General features: G+C 44.7%; 1 long non-coding RNA gene across 3 annotated transcripts; it reads left to right on the top strand.

The window, feature by feature from the left end:
* The first annotated feature begins 2506 nt into the window (after positions 1 to 2506).
* LOC138818285 (uncharacterized) lies at positions 2507 to 14611 on the top strand. 3 transcript variants are annotated; one of them, XR_011369051.1, is made up of 5 exons: positions 2507 to 2574; positions 6311 to 6393; positions 9898 to 10014; positions 10409 to 10498; positions 11306 to 14611. It is a non-coding gene; the product is annotated as an uncharacterized lncRNA (long non-coding RNA). The 3 variants fall into 3 exon arrangements; XR_011369050.1 differs by lacking the exon at positions 2507 to 2574 and having other exon boundaries at positions 6083 to 6393; positions 11306 to 11586; positions 13953 to 14611; XR_011369049.1 differs by lacking the exon at positions 2507 to 2574 and having other exon boundaries at positions 6083 to 6393.
* Positions 14612 to 15414: the final 803 nt, after the last annotated feature.

Here is a 15414-nt window from a genome sequence, read left to right as displayed (position 1 = left end):
ACCTGTTGTGTTCTGATTTTTTTTCCTCTGAACTTTCACAATTTTCCTTCCTTCATTCCTTCCTTTCTCTCTCCCTTTCCTCTCTCCCTCCCCTCTCTTCTTTCCTTCTTCCCTTTCCTCCCTTCTTTCCTCCCTTTAATCTCTTTCTCGAGCTGGTACCAGTACTTGAACTCAGGGCCTAGGCATTTTCCTTTAGTGTTTTTGTTTTTGGTGCAAGGCTGGTGCTCTTATATTTGAGCCACAGTTTCACTTCTGCCTTTTTGATAGTTAATTGTAGATAAGTGTTTCATGGCCTTTTCTGCTTGAGCCTCCTGAATAGCTAAATTACAGGTGTGATCCATGGGTTCCTGGCTTCACAATTTTTTTGTATTTGCTATCAAAATGTAATTAGATTATGTCCTATTTCCATTTTGCATATAAAACACTTTTTGTAGGCCATTTGAAAATGGAACATTTCTAAAAGAAAACCATAGCCACAGCCACCATAAGGTGTTCCTTGGTAACTAGCAGTGCGGTCTCTAGGCTAATTTATGTACTATTCAGGAATCTTAGGGGATTGTATCCCCATGGAGAGTTATTTTGTTCATCAGCTTTGTTTTTGACTTATCAGTCTTGAGCATATTCTTTACCCCACCTATACTTCGAATTGATTGTGAAGATCAAACATTGAGCAGTATATTTACTGTTACAATATTTATTTTATTTTTTTGTGTGTGCTGATGCTGAATATTGAATTCAAGGTCTTATACTCTTGCTTGGCTTTTTCAGTGGCCTGGTGTGTGCTACTACTTGAGCTACATCTGCACTTCCAGGATTTTTCTCGTTAATCGGAGAGTCCCTTGGACTTTTCTGCCTGGCTGGCTTCAAATCAACATCAGACTGAGCCTCCTGAGTAGCTAGATTACAGGCATGAGCCACTGGTCCCAGACTCTTAAAATATTGCAGCCTCCTGGCTACTTAGGAGAACTGAGATCTGAGTATCTTGGTTTGAAGCCCAAAGAAAAGTGCTTGGGAATCCCAATTAACCATCAGAAAAGCAGATTGGAGTGTGTGACTCAAGTGATGGAACACCAGCTGTGAGCAGAAAAAAGACAGCAAGAGTATGAAGCCTTGCCTTGAGTTCAAGCCCTCACTATTGGCACAGAAAAAGTGCTCAAACAATAGATTGATAGGTCCATTTAGCAAAATGTATTAAATAATTACTGGCATGAAAATGTGTTCATATTTAATTAGAAGTATATAATGATGTTTAAATTAGGTACTTTCTGTTTTTTCACAGTACTAGAGTTTGAGCTTGAGCTTTGAGGCATTGAGCCTGGTTCGTTTGCTTGGCTGGTTCTCTACCACTTGAACCATGCTTCCAGATAATCTCTGCTGGTTATTCAGACTTGGTGATTTTTTTTCTCCCCAGCCTGGCTTTGTCCAGTTTGGGGGAGAAGTTTTTTTTGTTTTTTTTTTTTTTTCGTTCGTGGGGCTTGAACTCTGGGCCTGAAAAGCCTGTTCAATTAAACTGAATGAGACCAGGTGCTGGTGATTCCTGCCTCTAATAGCCACATGAGGCTGAGATCTGAGAATTGAGGTTCTTAGCCAGTCTGGGCAGAAAAGTTCATGAGAATCCCATTTTCAGTAAACAGTGGAGCTATGCCTCAAGTGGTCTAAAGCTGTAGCATTGGGCACAAAAGTTCAGGGACAGTGCCCAGGCTCTGAGTTCAAGGCCCAGGATCTGTACCAAAAAAAAAGTTCATGTAAATGAGTTGGTGTTATGGATCTAGGAACTCATTACTGAATTAATAAAGTATATCAGATTGACATGTAGTTCTGTGGTTTAGTGCTTGACTTGTTTCTGTGAGACCTGGATGCAATCCTTAGTACTGTAAACGAAAAAAAAAAACAGTAGTATTTGGAATAAAATATAGCCTACTTTATCCCTACCTCTAAACAGAAAACATTTATTGTTCTGCAAAGAAATGGAACCTAAAAATATTTTAGAAGCCAGGTGGCTGGTGTTTCACACCTATACTCCTAGCTATTCAGCCTGAGATATGAGGATCAAATTTCTAAGACAGCCTGGAAGAAAAGTCTGTGTGGCTCTCTTGTGTTCCAAGCTGGAAGTGGAACTATGGCTATAGTAGAGTGACTGTAGCCTTAAGTAAAAAAGCTAAGCAATAGTGGGAGGCTCTGACTTCAAGCCCAAATATCTGTATACATACTTCCCCCAAAAAGACTTTTCCAACATTTGTTCTGCCAGTACTTAGAGCCTTCTCATGTGTTGGTAAGATTGTGTTCATTGAAATGAATTCATCAGACTTTATATCCTTGTCTTCCCTTTAATTTGTATTTTATGAAATGCATCATATAATAGTGTTATTTTAGTAATGCACTATGTATATATTTATTTGAGGTTGCATTGCACTTATTATCTTCTTCTGTTTTAGTGCTTTTTTAGGACCAAAGGATATATTTCCTTACTCAGAAAATAAGGAAAAGTATGGCAAACCAAATAAATAAAAAGGTTTCAATGAAGGCTTATGGGAGATAGATAACAATCCAAAAGTGAAATTTTCAAGTGTACAGGTGAGTCATTGGATACCCACTTAGTTTAGTATTATTTATTCAGTCTTGGAGGAAAAAATACCATCATAGCTAGAGGAAAATAAGATGGCATTTAAGACTCTTAGTAATTTTGGATTAAATTGTGTTCTTATTTATGGAATAAACTTTGACTTTTTATGTCTAGATGAACTACTGAAATTATTATACTGCTAATGAGACCTCAGAAAACTGAGAAATGCTTGGTTATTTACTCCTAAGAATAAAGTTTAATATATTAGATTTAAAGCCATATATACTGTCTTTTTTTTTCTTTCTTTATTTATTTTTTGTCAGTTGTGGGACTTGAACTCTGGGTCTGTGCACCATCCCTGAGCTCTTCAGCTTAACGCTAGAGCTCTACCACTTGAGCCACAGCACCACTTCCAGTTTTCTGGTAGTTAATTGGTGATAGAGTGTCAGGGACTTCCCTTGCCCAGGCTGGCTTTGAATCTCGATCCTCAGATCTCAGCCTCTTGAGTAGCTAGGATTACAGGCGTGAGCCACCAGTGCCTGGCTTCTACTATATTAGCTCTCAGACATTTCCATACATGCATACAAATCGTTGAAAATAAGTTTTATTCTATTTTCATACATGTGTAAAGTACTTAATTTGCCCTCTCCTTGGCCCTCTTCCCTCCTGCTAGTACCTGATCACCCAGAAGAGCCTATATTACTTTCCTATCATTCATTTTTTTAAGTGTGTATTACACAAAGGAATTTTGCCATGTTATTTCACATATATACATATATGCTATGTTCAGTTCAGGATATTTTTTTGGAGGGGTCAGTTGTGGGGCTTGAACTCTGGACTTGGGTGCTGTCTCTGCGCTCTTCAGCTCAAGGTGACAGACCAGGGGGTTGTGTGTGTGTGTGTGTGGTGTGTGGTGAGTGTGCGAGTGTGAGTGTGGGTGGTGGGTGGTATGTGTGAGCGTGAGTGGTGTGTGTGTGATGTGATTGAGTGTGTGTGTGGTGTGTGTGGTGTGATTGAGTGACTGAGCGTGTGTGGTGTGTGTGTGGTGTGGTATGAGTGTGAGCATGTGGTGTGAGTGTGGTGTATGTGGTGTGAGTGGTGTGATTGTGAGCAAGCATGTGTGGTGTGTGTGATTGAGTGTGAGTGTGGTGTGTGTGGTGTGATTAAGTGAGTGAGCATGTAGTGTGTGGTACTTTTGGTGTGTGGTGAGTGTGAGCGTGAGTGGTGTGGTATGACTGTGTGGTGTGAGTTTGGTATGACTGAGTGTGGTGTGAGTGCTGTAGGTGTGGTGTGGTGTGATCATGTGTGGTGTATGTGAGTGAGCATGTATGGTGTGTGTTGTGTGGTGTATGAGCATGTGTGGTGTGTGGGTGGTGTGATTTGAGTGAGCGTGTGTAGTGTGATTGTGAGTGTGAACATATGTGGTGTGAGTAAAATGGGTGGTATGATTGAGTGTTAGCATGTGTGGTGTGTGGTGTGAGTGGTGTATGGTGTGTGAGTGAGCGTGTGTGTGGTGTAATTGACTGTGAGCGTGTGGTGTGTGTGGTGTGATTGAATGAGCGTGTGTGGTGTGTGGTGTGTGGAGTGTGACCGTGTGTGGTGTGTGTGATTGTGTGTGTGGTGTTAGTGTGAGTCATTCCATTGTCCTAGGTGCTGGGTGTGAATGTTGCCTTATGCTCCCGGCTGCTCTTCCGTGGCTCTTCAGGGAGCAGAGCACAGAGCTTGTGGGTCACCTGCTGCTCTGCACGGGGCCGGGGTCGTAGGGTCGCTGGGTCACGGGGATCAGCGGGGCCAGCCGGGCTGAGGGTTGGCAGGCCCAGCCTGGCCTTGGCTCCCACCCTGACTGCACCCAACGCCCACCACTCCGTGGTCCCCGCGGTACTGGAGGCAGAGGTTGGAGGCTCTCAGTTGGAGGCAGTCTGGACCAACTTCACCCTCATCTCAGAGAGACTGGTGAGGAGGGCACCTGGCACAGCAGGGAGGCTGGGTGGGGCCCTGTGCCTGGTGGGGGAGCTGCCTGGCCAGGCTCTGGGCCCGCCGCCCCCCTGGACAGGGCAGCAGGTGCTACTCCGCAGGTGGCCACTTGAGGGCGCTGTCTCCCCAGCCTGCAGAGCCGACAGAGGCCTTGTGCAGCCAGGATCCCATTAGTGGTGGAGGGGTGTCTGGTCCAGCGGGAGGGCGGCCCAGGTCAGGGAGTGACGGGCCAGCCGGGAGTGGGGAGGCCCACACGGTGGGGATGGAAGGGTGCGGTGGGAGCAGTGGGGGGTGTAGTGGGGGCGAGGTGTAGGGGGAGGTTCTGGGTGCAGCATGGGAGTTCTGCCCCTGATGACTTTCTTCTCTGCATAGCACCTGATGCCTGGCATTTCCTCAAATCATCTTCACAACACATAGGAGGTGGGCACCTCTGCAGCCCTATCTTTTTACACAAGAAGTTAAGTAATTCAGCATCAGGTAATCACGTGAACTGGCATTGACTTCAGGTCTGCCAGAGTTGGAGAACTTCGTCTCTTTGTTCCAAAGGAAATTGGACTATCTGTCTCCAGAATGTGGCTTTGCTCTGTTAAATGGCCCCAGGACTGGGAAGGTGGCTCAGTGGTAGAGCGCTTGCCTTGCATGCCTGAGGCCCTGGGTTCGATTCCTCAGCAACACATAAGCAAAAAGAAAAAAGCCGGAAGTGGCGCTGTGGCTCAAGTGATAGAGTGCTAGCCTTGAGCTGAAGGGCTGAGGGACAGCACCCAGGCCCAGAGTTCAGGCCCCATGACTGGACCCCCCCCAAAAAATCACCCCAATAAAGCTGTTGTCTTCACTTGAAAGGTTGGGGAATCAGGAGATACTTTAGGTGGGGCATAAAAGCCTGTGCAAACATAAAAGATCAACATTCTATTGTTGATATATATCATAGTAAGGACATTTTAAATGCAATGCAAACATAACACAGATTCCCTGCTGATGTTTCTAACTTAGTAATTTGTGAGTTCGACTTCTGAGCAGATCTTCATTGAGACACTTGAGTCATAGAGAAAAAATAACACTTGGCTTTGGAGTTCATCAACTTGGAAATTTTTTTTATATTTTTTTATTGTGAAAATACTGTACAGAGGGGTTACAATTACATGGGCAAGATAATGAGTACATTTATTATCAAGCATTGTAGCCTCCTCCTTTGTTTCCCCTTCCCATCCCTTCACATCCCCCTTTCCCCCAATCCTCCCCTCCCCCTCCCCACCGAAGTTGTAAAGTTCGTTTTCGACATGACAACTTGTACTTCTCATTGTCACAATGGGTCCACCTGTATCCTCGTTTAAATGACTTGTTTTTCCCTTTCCCCTCCACAAATTATACCGACATCAAATACAGTGAAAGTAGGGGTTATAAAATGGGGGAGGGACATAGAAAGCAACAAAGAAATAATCTTATAAATGCGTTAGAAACAATCGCATGAAAGAAAACATTTGAATACATATCTTAGGGTTTATTTCCCTAACATTACCTCATCTGACTTTTTCTGCTTGACTCAGACATATACTAGATATTGCAAATAAGGGGAACCATGGGACCTATGTTTCTTTGGGCTTGGCTTACTTCACTTAATATAATTTTCAACTTGGAAATTTTATTATTTTACTTTGTGAAGACAAGGCCTTACACACATGGAAATGAGAAACTAATTCGTAAGTGTACAATTAAACAGACACAGTTTGTATGCAAGTGTACACAGATGTATTAACTGAAGTATGGTATTTGCAGGGGAGAATTCGGATGGTAAAATTCCTCAGGAAAACAAACTCATAGTCCAATGAAATGAATACCAGGAAACTGGCACTTTAAAGGTATGAGTAGGTCAAGGGGAGGGAGGGTGGATGAATGAAGAGAGGAAGGCAACCATAATACTTAACATGTATCCTGTGAAACCAAGAATTGAGAACAGGGCTGGTTTTGGGAGAGTTGGGAGAGAATGATGAAGGGGTGGCATGATCAAGGTGCATTGTATTTATAAACTGATGTGTGCCACCACTGATAACAAAACCACAATATAAAAGGGGCAGCGAACACTGGGAGACATTGGCATAGGTGAGAATTACCTGCCTGACCACTGATAGAACCACACAGGCACTTCAATGGGGAAAGCCATTTCACAGAAATCATCTCAGGGAGACAGTGAATGTTTTGTCTTTATGAGGTATGCAATATTTGGATGTCATAGAAAGGAAGGATTCGAGGCACGAGCAGGGGTGGTGGGGGAGGAATATGCCCGGTCCCTTCCTGTGCTGGTGAGGTGCAGTGGGACAGTAGGGTTGCGGTGGAGGCGTGGGGAGAGGAGGCTAGAGGAGACCTTGAATGTCACATTGAGGATGGGTTTTGTGCTGCAGCAGCAGAGGACTGTCAGGAGCACAGAGGGAAGATTTCCTCGGTGGTGCTGTGGAGGCAGAGACAGGAACCATAATACTAATTAGGCATTCATTGCTAATACGCTCATAGGAGTGGTGGCCAAGAGTAGGATGTGAGAGATGTGGAAAGTCAGTATGAAAGCACAGCTGAGTTACTCAAAGACAAATTTCCAAGTGGGTAATGAGAAAAGGAGAAACTCTCTGACACAAAAATAGAACAAGGTGAAGGAATTTGGTGGGGGCGGGTGGTTAAGAAGGTGCCTATTTTGAGATAACAAACTTGCTTCTGGATGTAATGAGTTTTGATGTGCTGTTAGAATGTGACGTGTAGATGTCCACATATAAAATTGCCAAGTGCAGATATCTGAATTCTGATGATGTGAAGCCCTGGAGTGCCAACGTGAACCGTGAAACCAAGAGCTTCTGAAAAATTCAGGCCCCAAACGCTTTGAGATGTCAAACCTCAACCCGTCACTAAATTATTCACATTTGATTTTGTTCTCATAATGAACAGAGCAAAGAATCCGTTTTTTTCTCACAGATTTTTTTTGAAGTTGGCAAAAATAATGGATTTTAAAGAAGTCATCAATGATCACTGAACTTACTTGGTAGATTCTTTTTTTCTTTTTGGTGAGGAATGACTCACATACTAGAAAGTATAAAATCCAATGGCAAATATACACATGAGTCCCCCTATACGTACCACTCCCATCAGGAAATGGAATGCTTCCAGCACTCCAAAAAGTGCCTCATAAGTTAAGGTCTCTCCAAGATGCTACCTTCCAGAATGACTACCACTTTGAACAATATCCACTTAAGTTATTTTTATGCCTACAGCTCTGTATGAATTGAATCATACAATGATATATCACATACTATATATGATCTTGTATCTGTGGTAATATATATCTTTCTTTGGTTAAGATGCATTTTTCTAGTATAGTTCATGGAAACAAATCTGGAGACGTGGATGTAATTTACACTTATTGAGGAACCATGCCACCCTAGTACACTAGGCCATCGGCCGCACATAGGGACTTTGTCTGCATTGGTGTACACACACACACACACACACCACACAGACAGGCTGAAGCACACACACACACACACACACACACACACACACACACACACACACACACCCCACACAGACATAGGCTGAAGGCCCCTAGATGAGGTCATGGCAGACTCAGGCACTGGTTATGGCCCAGGTTTTACCCTCTTTTCTCAAGAGTGGGGGGAAGACTCTTACAACTCTCATGTGATCGTCTTAGGTCAAATGAATATTTTTATTTTACCCCCACTCTTGGTGTAGGGACAGGAAAGTTGTTTAGCCTTTGCAAACTGATTTTTTTATCTAAGTGCTGAAAAGTTAGTTTGCTCTTATAATAGCATAAATAAACACTCTTGGAGCGAGAGCTCAGTTTTATTCTTCCCTCTTCAGCAAAGCATTAAAAACAAAATCACCTCCATTCTAAACACAGAAACCTAGAATTACAGGAAGGACATCTCATTTATTTAATAGTGGTAAGGAAAATACTTTATGGAACAAGGACCAAGGACCTTAGATAAGGGGACTAGAGCCACAGCTTCCTGCAGCTGTGCAATGAGTTACAGGCAGGGAGGGAGAGGTGGAAGCCTTGCAATTATGTGCACAGAAACACCTTTCAGTAATCCAGGAGCTCAGGGCTGCCCAGCATGCTTTGTATTAGAGGCTGGGGACACCATATTTCTTTGTATCCTTAGAGTTTCTGTTGCCTTCTGAAACTGATACAACACAAATTGTTTGTGTGTGCGTGTATGTATGAAAGAGGAAGCACTTTAGTTCAAATGAGCACTTAATATTCGTAATTTGATCTAATTTTAATAAATTATATATGGGAAATACTGAATGGGCCACAAAATATTTTATTATTACTATTTTTTAAAATAAAATGTTTTTCTCCATTTCTTCTGTCCCACCTTCAATTTTTTGTTGCTTTTTTTTCTTATGAGCAAGAATTATATCTGCTCATATTCTCAAAAATTTATCTGCTTTAAAATGTTGAGAACATCAGGTCTCCTGTCAGTAAGCAGACAGGAGAAGTTAGGGAGAAGAGCATTGTTTGGAAAAGAAAACTTAGTCATCCTGTCACCTGAATGCATATTTGTGTACTGCTTAGATATTGCTGCTCCAAGTGATTCTGAACAGCTATTCAAAGGGTGCATTGGTATGTGACATTTCAGAGGGAGATGAAGCTTCAGTCCACAAAAGGACATATATTAATTGGGGATTTTACTTTATTTTGGCACAGAGTTTTAAAAAAAAAAATCACCTGGATGGATTTTAAGATATAGACAACGTTTCAGATCTGGTTTTGGAAGCCTGATTGAGAAAGTTCTTTCTCCCCAGCATTTAGGACAGCATGTTCTCTCTAAAGAAAGCTGTCTATTTTTCTTTTCTTTGATGGACCTTCAGTTTAGAACAGACACAAAGCTGGGAACACAACCCAAGGCAGAAAAAATTCACTCCTATGTACTGTTGGTCAGGTTGACTGTAGGACACAACCTCAAAGGTTATGGATCGGTGGTGGAGCCTTGTCCCTGCGTGAGCATGTTTTCTGGACTTTGGCTGGAGCTGAATTCCTGACTTCTGAAAGGAGGGATGGGTCTGGGTTTCTAGCGGGAACAGCCAATGGGAAGGAAGTAATATTCATTAAGAGTGTCTCAGGCAGGCCACACCAGTAAGGCATGCTGTTAACACACCCTCCTGCACACTGTTCGCCTGTGTTTGAAATCCTTCCAGGATACTGGGGTTACTTTTTTTTTCCAACCAGGAAGAATACATGATTGGATTCTTCTTTTTATCCCTTCCTTCCTTCCTTCCTCGCTTCCCTCCCTCCCTCCCTCCCTCACCCATCTCCCCCTCCCCCTGCTGCCCTCCTCTGGAGCTCTTCTTTCCAGCAGGAGCTTGAGAATAAGATTATTATCCAATCAACTCAACAGCAGCCCATGTCAGTGTCCACATGTGCATCTGAGACGAGAAGAGATTCATTTGTGACCTGGAAACTGAAGTCTGCTTAGGTCTGTAAATATGAATAAAGCCCATTCTCCTTAATGATGAAGGTAATCTCCAGTAATTTAATTGTCTTTCTTAACTAGTGGGGATAACCCATTTCTCTCCACCCCCCCCTCCTCTCACACAAAAACTATGCTTCTCATAGAGTGATCTTTACAAACACAGGGGAAATATGTCTTTTGGTTAATTGCATTTGAAGGAGCTTCCCCCCCCCCTTTTTTTCTTTTTTGTATGAGATACTCTTCTTTCTCCACCACAAATTATGTGTTTTTCTAATAAATATTGTGGTGAGCTGCTTGGGCTCTTATGGGCTAACTGTGGAAGTGGTTGGTGTGTGTGGGATGTACTCCTGGCTTGGGTTAGCTTTGGTGAAAGTTGCTGCTTTGTTTGCTGCTACAGATGAAAGGCAGTTTCTTTCTGTTGCCGTTGTTTGTGGAACTTTGGTGGACCTGGAGTGGATTGTGAGACCCCCCTGCCAGCCCATCCCCTGTGAGCACAGAGCCGTTGTCTCTTTCCATGTGTCATGTGCATTTTCCAAAACATTCAGCCGTGCCTCTAAGAAAGAAGTACAGCTTCTTAAGATGGCCTAGGAATGGAGCTGTTTTCTTTTCAATATGGTTTTGGAAAGAAATTATAGATGGAAGGTAGAAATCAAGTTGTACAGAAGGACTTAAGTGTAAGCCAGGAATGCAAAGATTAGACTCACTGGTTTAGTTAGGGCAAATAACTTCACTTTGAATTATTTTCTTCTTTTGAGTGAAAAAAAAAGTAGATCTGTGTTGAAAGCAGTGTCTGAGGAGACCAGCTTATAACACACAGCAATTGCAGAGACAAGTTAGGTGACACCAAGAACAAGTGTGTCTAGGCAGTCCCTTTAAAAATACCCCAACCGAGGTTATGAAACCACACAGCTTCTTTGAGGAATAACGCATCCAGGGCTAAAGCAGCCTAATTTTATTCAAGGATTTGAAGAGTAAAAAGGGATTTGGTTCTTTAAAAAAAGGAAAAAAGAACAGCCGAGTGAGGATTATTGATCAGTGAGGGATTAAACATTTGCTGGAATACAAAGCATCAGGAATTATCAACATGGACATCACAGTGGCCGGCCATTCAGCACTTGGAAATGCAAACAGCCCAGTTTCCCACTGATCCAATGGCAGCAGCCTGGAGCTCTTGATTCCCTGTGTGTCTACCTTTGTACTCCCTGCCCCTGGACAGGGATGAGGAGATGGGTTAGGGGTGAAAGGAAACTAATCTTGCTCTTTTAACTTCTGTCTGTCTGTCCCTCTTGAGCAGGCCAAGCAGAGACCAGAGAGGGAAAGCACTGGGGAGCCTAGGAGAGGTCCTGAGGTCCAGAGAGGATCAGGAGATCTATCGGGAAACCTCAACTACCACTTCCTCCTGTTGCCAGGGCTGTGGTCCTGTCTGCTTGCCGGCCCGCACCTGCCTCTGTGGTTCACAAGGAAAAGGCACTTGGCACTTGTACAGCCGGCCCGAGGGAGTAGTGCTGAGGCCATCCCGCCCTTTCTGGTTTTGTCTTTTTCTTCCCCCGTCAGGTGCCACTGGCTTTGAACCATGTAATTGCATCAATAAGCCATCTCTGGGATGAGCGGTGTGTGTGTGTGTGTGTGTGTGTGTGTGTGTGTGTGTGTGTGTGTGTGTGTGTGTGTGTGTGTGTGTGTGGGTGGGTGTCTGTGTGTGTGTGTGTGTGTCTGTGTGTGTCTGTGTGTGTCTGTGTGTGTGTTCTACTGGCAGCCTGGCTCTGCCACCCTGCCTCCTGGAAGGGTTTGCAGGACTGAGGACATTGGTTTGGATCCTGAGGCTGATTTTTATCACCTCTGCATAAGGCTTAGCCTGTGAGGAGGGAAAGTGAGAGGGAGGGAAGAGGAAGTCTGACTTTGCACTTTCAAGAGCATGTGTGATTTTCCAGGATGTACATAATATACATTGAAGCATCTGTGTTGTGGGCTCCCAGAGATTTGCCTGTTCTCAGTGCCGATTCTTTGTGCACCCTGCATACATCCCACCTTTTGGACTGGGGGAGGCAGTGGAGGATGTTGTATAAGAGGACCAGTGTCCTGACCCACGTGCTGACTGGGTTAAAACAGGTGCACAGATACTTCAAGCTCCAGCCCACGTCTCTACCTACCCCTGGGCAGGAAGAGCCTAGGGTCACCGTCTGCCTCTTGGAGACTCAGTTTCCCCATCCACTGGGAAGTTTTTGATAAAGGCCTTTATTTTGGGTGCCACATTCTCATGCTGAGTCTCCTATTGCCTTCTGTTGTCAACTTGAGGAGCCTTTGAAACTTTGGGGGAGACGTTCCCATCTTTTTCTTCCTTCTTCTTTTCCATACATTGGACTGTGTTGCTATTTTCAGGCCACAAGTGATGAGACTGAAATGTAAGTGTCTTGATGTGCCAGGTGGGGACATCAGGCCACCTGGCTCAAAACCTGGAATTCTAGGACATGTTAACTGTCTGAACCACAGAGGTAGAGAGAGCACACACAGGGCCACACTCCCTGACCCGTGAATGTCACAGATGTGGCCGGGCCAGGCCTTGAGACCATGTCAACCCTGGTCCAGAGGAGAAAGGACACACTCCACCCACAGCTCTTTTTAGGGAGCTGGGATTGAGTTCCATCTGTAGAATCGCAAAGTGTTTCTGGGTTCGGAGCCACTCTTTCTCAGACGTCAAGTAAACACACACAAGGTTGCAATGAGGGTTATGCAAGCCTGTATGCTGGGGTTTGACTCAGGACAAGCCCTAAAATGAGCACATTTTGCTCATTTTTGCTGTTCAAAATTTTGGTGATCCTAGGGTTTAAACTCAGAGCCTTGCACTTGTTATACAGATGCTTTGCCACTTGAACCTTGCCTCTAGGTTCCTTTGCTTTCTGCCAATGTTGTATGACTGTGTCTGAATCCACCTCCTCTAGGTTCACCGGTGATGTGGGACTCCCGGGCCCATGTCACCGCACTGTTTTTCTCCCCCAGAAACAGTGTCTTGTGGACCTTTCTGCCCGGTCTGTCCTAGAACCTTGATCCTTCTAATGTCAGCCTGCTAAGTAGCTGAGATGATAGGTGCCAGCCACCAGCATGTAGCTGAGGATGTATTGTCCCTCTGTGATCCTACTGAGCCCAAACCTTAGATGCACCCAGTGATTGTGTTGGCGAATTGACATCATCGGATGAGCAGCATATATGGCTTATTTATTGACAGTCGAGGTCCAAGCCCTGACTAGGCCCAAAGCCTTAGCCTCACTCTTGGTCCATGGAGATGGAAGACTATCCAGGCAGATGTGTCTCAAAACAGCAATGCTGCTGAGTTTGGTGTGTGTGGTTGTTTGGGGTGTGTGTGGTTGGGGTATGTGTGGTTGTTTGGGGTGTGTGTAGTTGTTTGGGAAGTGTGTGGTTTGGGATGTGTGTGGTTGTTTGGGGTGTGTGTGGTTGTTTGGGATGTGTGTAGTTGTTTGGGATGTGTGTGGTTGTTTGGGATGTTTATGATTGTTTGGGGTGTGTGTGTGTGGTTGTTTGGTGTGTGTGTGTGGTTGTTTGCGGGAGTGTGGTTTGGTTTCCTGCTCATCAGCCTTGGTGGGTGCCATCTTCTCCCCTCCCCATAGGATGCTCTCTGCTCACAGTGGTGTGACCTGTACCCCTCTCTATTCTCAGTGTTTAACCTGTACCTCCTCTCTGCTCTTGGTATGACTCTATCCCCTCTCTGCTCTTGGTAGTGTGACTTGTATCCCTTCTCTGTTTTTGGTGTGACCTGTACCCCCTCTCTGCTCTTGGTGTGACCTGTACCCCAGGGCTAATTTAGGACATTGGGATTTAGAATGCAGTTGGAGATGGGAAGGAGAGGGGACTGGAGAGGGAGGCTGGGAGAAGAGTTCTGGTCCCACACCTGCTCGCTGCTCCTCAGGACACCTCTGTGCACTCCACAGGGCCACTGTGAAGCCTGATGGGGAGGAGCTCTATTCTGGCTGTCCAGGGCCCCGCGGAAGGAAAAGCAAGGGAGGAACGCGCTTGAAAATAACATCGTGACTGTTCATGGGGTAGAGTTCTGCTTTTGCCAGCTTCATTTTTAATGAAAGGATGGAAATGTCCAGAGGCAGGGTGGTGACTAATGGAGTTGCATTGTCCTCTTCTTATTGGAGTTTCAACAGCAGGGCATCCAAGCTCACTCTCTGAGACTGCATTCACGCCAATGTGCAATATGAAATGGAGTTCCTTCCGCATTCACCTCTCTCTAGTCCTAGGCCTGGAGCAGCAACTTAGTCTTCACCTGGTCTGATTTGATGGAATGATTCTCCAGCGCCCACTCCTTTTCTTATGTTGACAGTGGTAGTGGTGGGGGGGAACACAAATTTACATGACAAAGGACATAGTTCACCTTTTTCACCTGGGAAGTACTTGTGTTTGTTTTCTGGGTAGATAAACTACATTTAAATGGCATGATGGATTAAATAAAGTGTTATCTTTATTTCCTTACCATTGTTAAGGACTAAGTACTTCTGGGTTTTCTTTTTCTTTTTTCTTTTTTACTATCTGGCAGCAAAAATGCCAGCTCAAGTAGAAGTGTGGTTCAAGTGGTAAAATGCCAGCTTTGGAAGAAAACACTAAGGAAGAGCATGAGGCCACCAGATTGAAGTCTAGGCTTCCAGTCCCAGAGGCAGGCTGTGAGTCACAGCCCATTGGGGTCACCCAGCCCAGCACTGCGTAACAGACAGTGAAAGGGTCAGGACATGACTGCCATCATTTTGTTTTTCTTTGCATGCTAGGCTTTGAAGTCAGGGCCATGCCCTTACTAGACAGAAGTTATATCATCTGAGCAATGCCTCCGGCCCTTTTTGCTTTATTTATTTTTCAAATACGGCTTCCAGGCTGACCCATCAGCACCTCTCATGCATACTTGGATCATTAATGTCAGCTGCCCATGGCACTCATTCTCCCTCCCCCCCCCCCAACTCCTTGGAGTCCTGCTGGAGGCTCACGGCAGACACATCCTCATGACTGCTGTAAATGGAAGGGACCCTGGTCATCAGCAAATGGCAGTGTGAGGCCAAGCAAGGTCAGAACTGGTCAGGAATCAGGACTGGTAATGACTCTGTGCTTAGGGGCAGGCATAGCTCCTGATGAGTGGGTGGAGGACTGGACTATGTAGCTTCAGTCTATCTGTTTTCAGGCAGTGACTATCATAGACACATTTGGATTTTGTGAGGTTTTTGAGCAGTGAGGATGGAAATCAGCTTGAGGCACAGCTGTGGACAGGTTGGTTGGTCCGTCCCATGTGCCTGGGATACCTTAGCTTGCTTTGGCACCTAGGTAACAAGTTGCCCTTATGACGTAAGTTTATGATTTTCTCAAGTAGAGACTATATTAAACTCCACGAAGGCACAAGGCTTG

The sequence above is a fragment of the Dipodomys merriami genome, unplaced genomic scaffold (assembly GCF_024711535.1).
Source record: "Dipodomys merriami isolate MVZ:Mamm:240054 unplaced genomic scaffold, mDipMer1.0.p SCAF_73, whole genome shotgun sequence".
Lineage (NCBI taxonomy): Eukaryota > Metazoa > Chordata > Mammalia > Rodentia > Heteromyidae > Dipodomys > Dipodomys merriami.
Note: the sequence above shows the minus strand (reverse complement) of the source record. Positions and strands in the feature narration are given on the sequence as shown.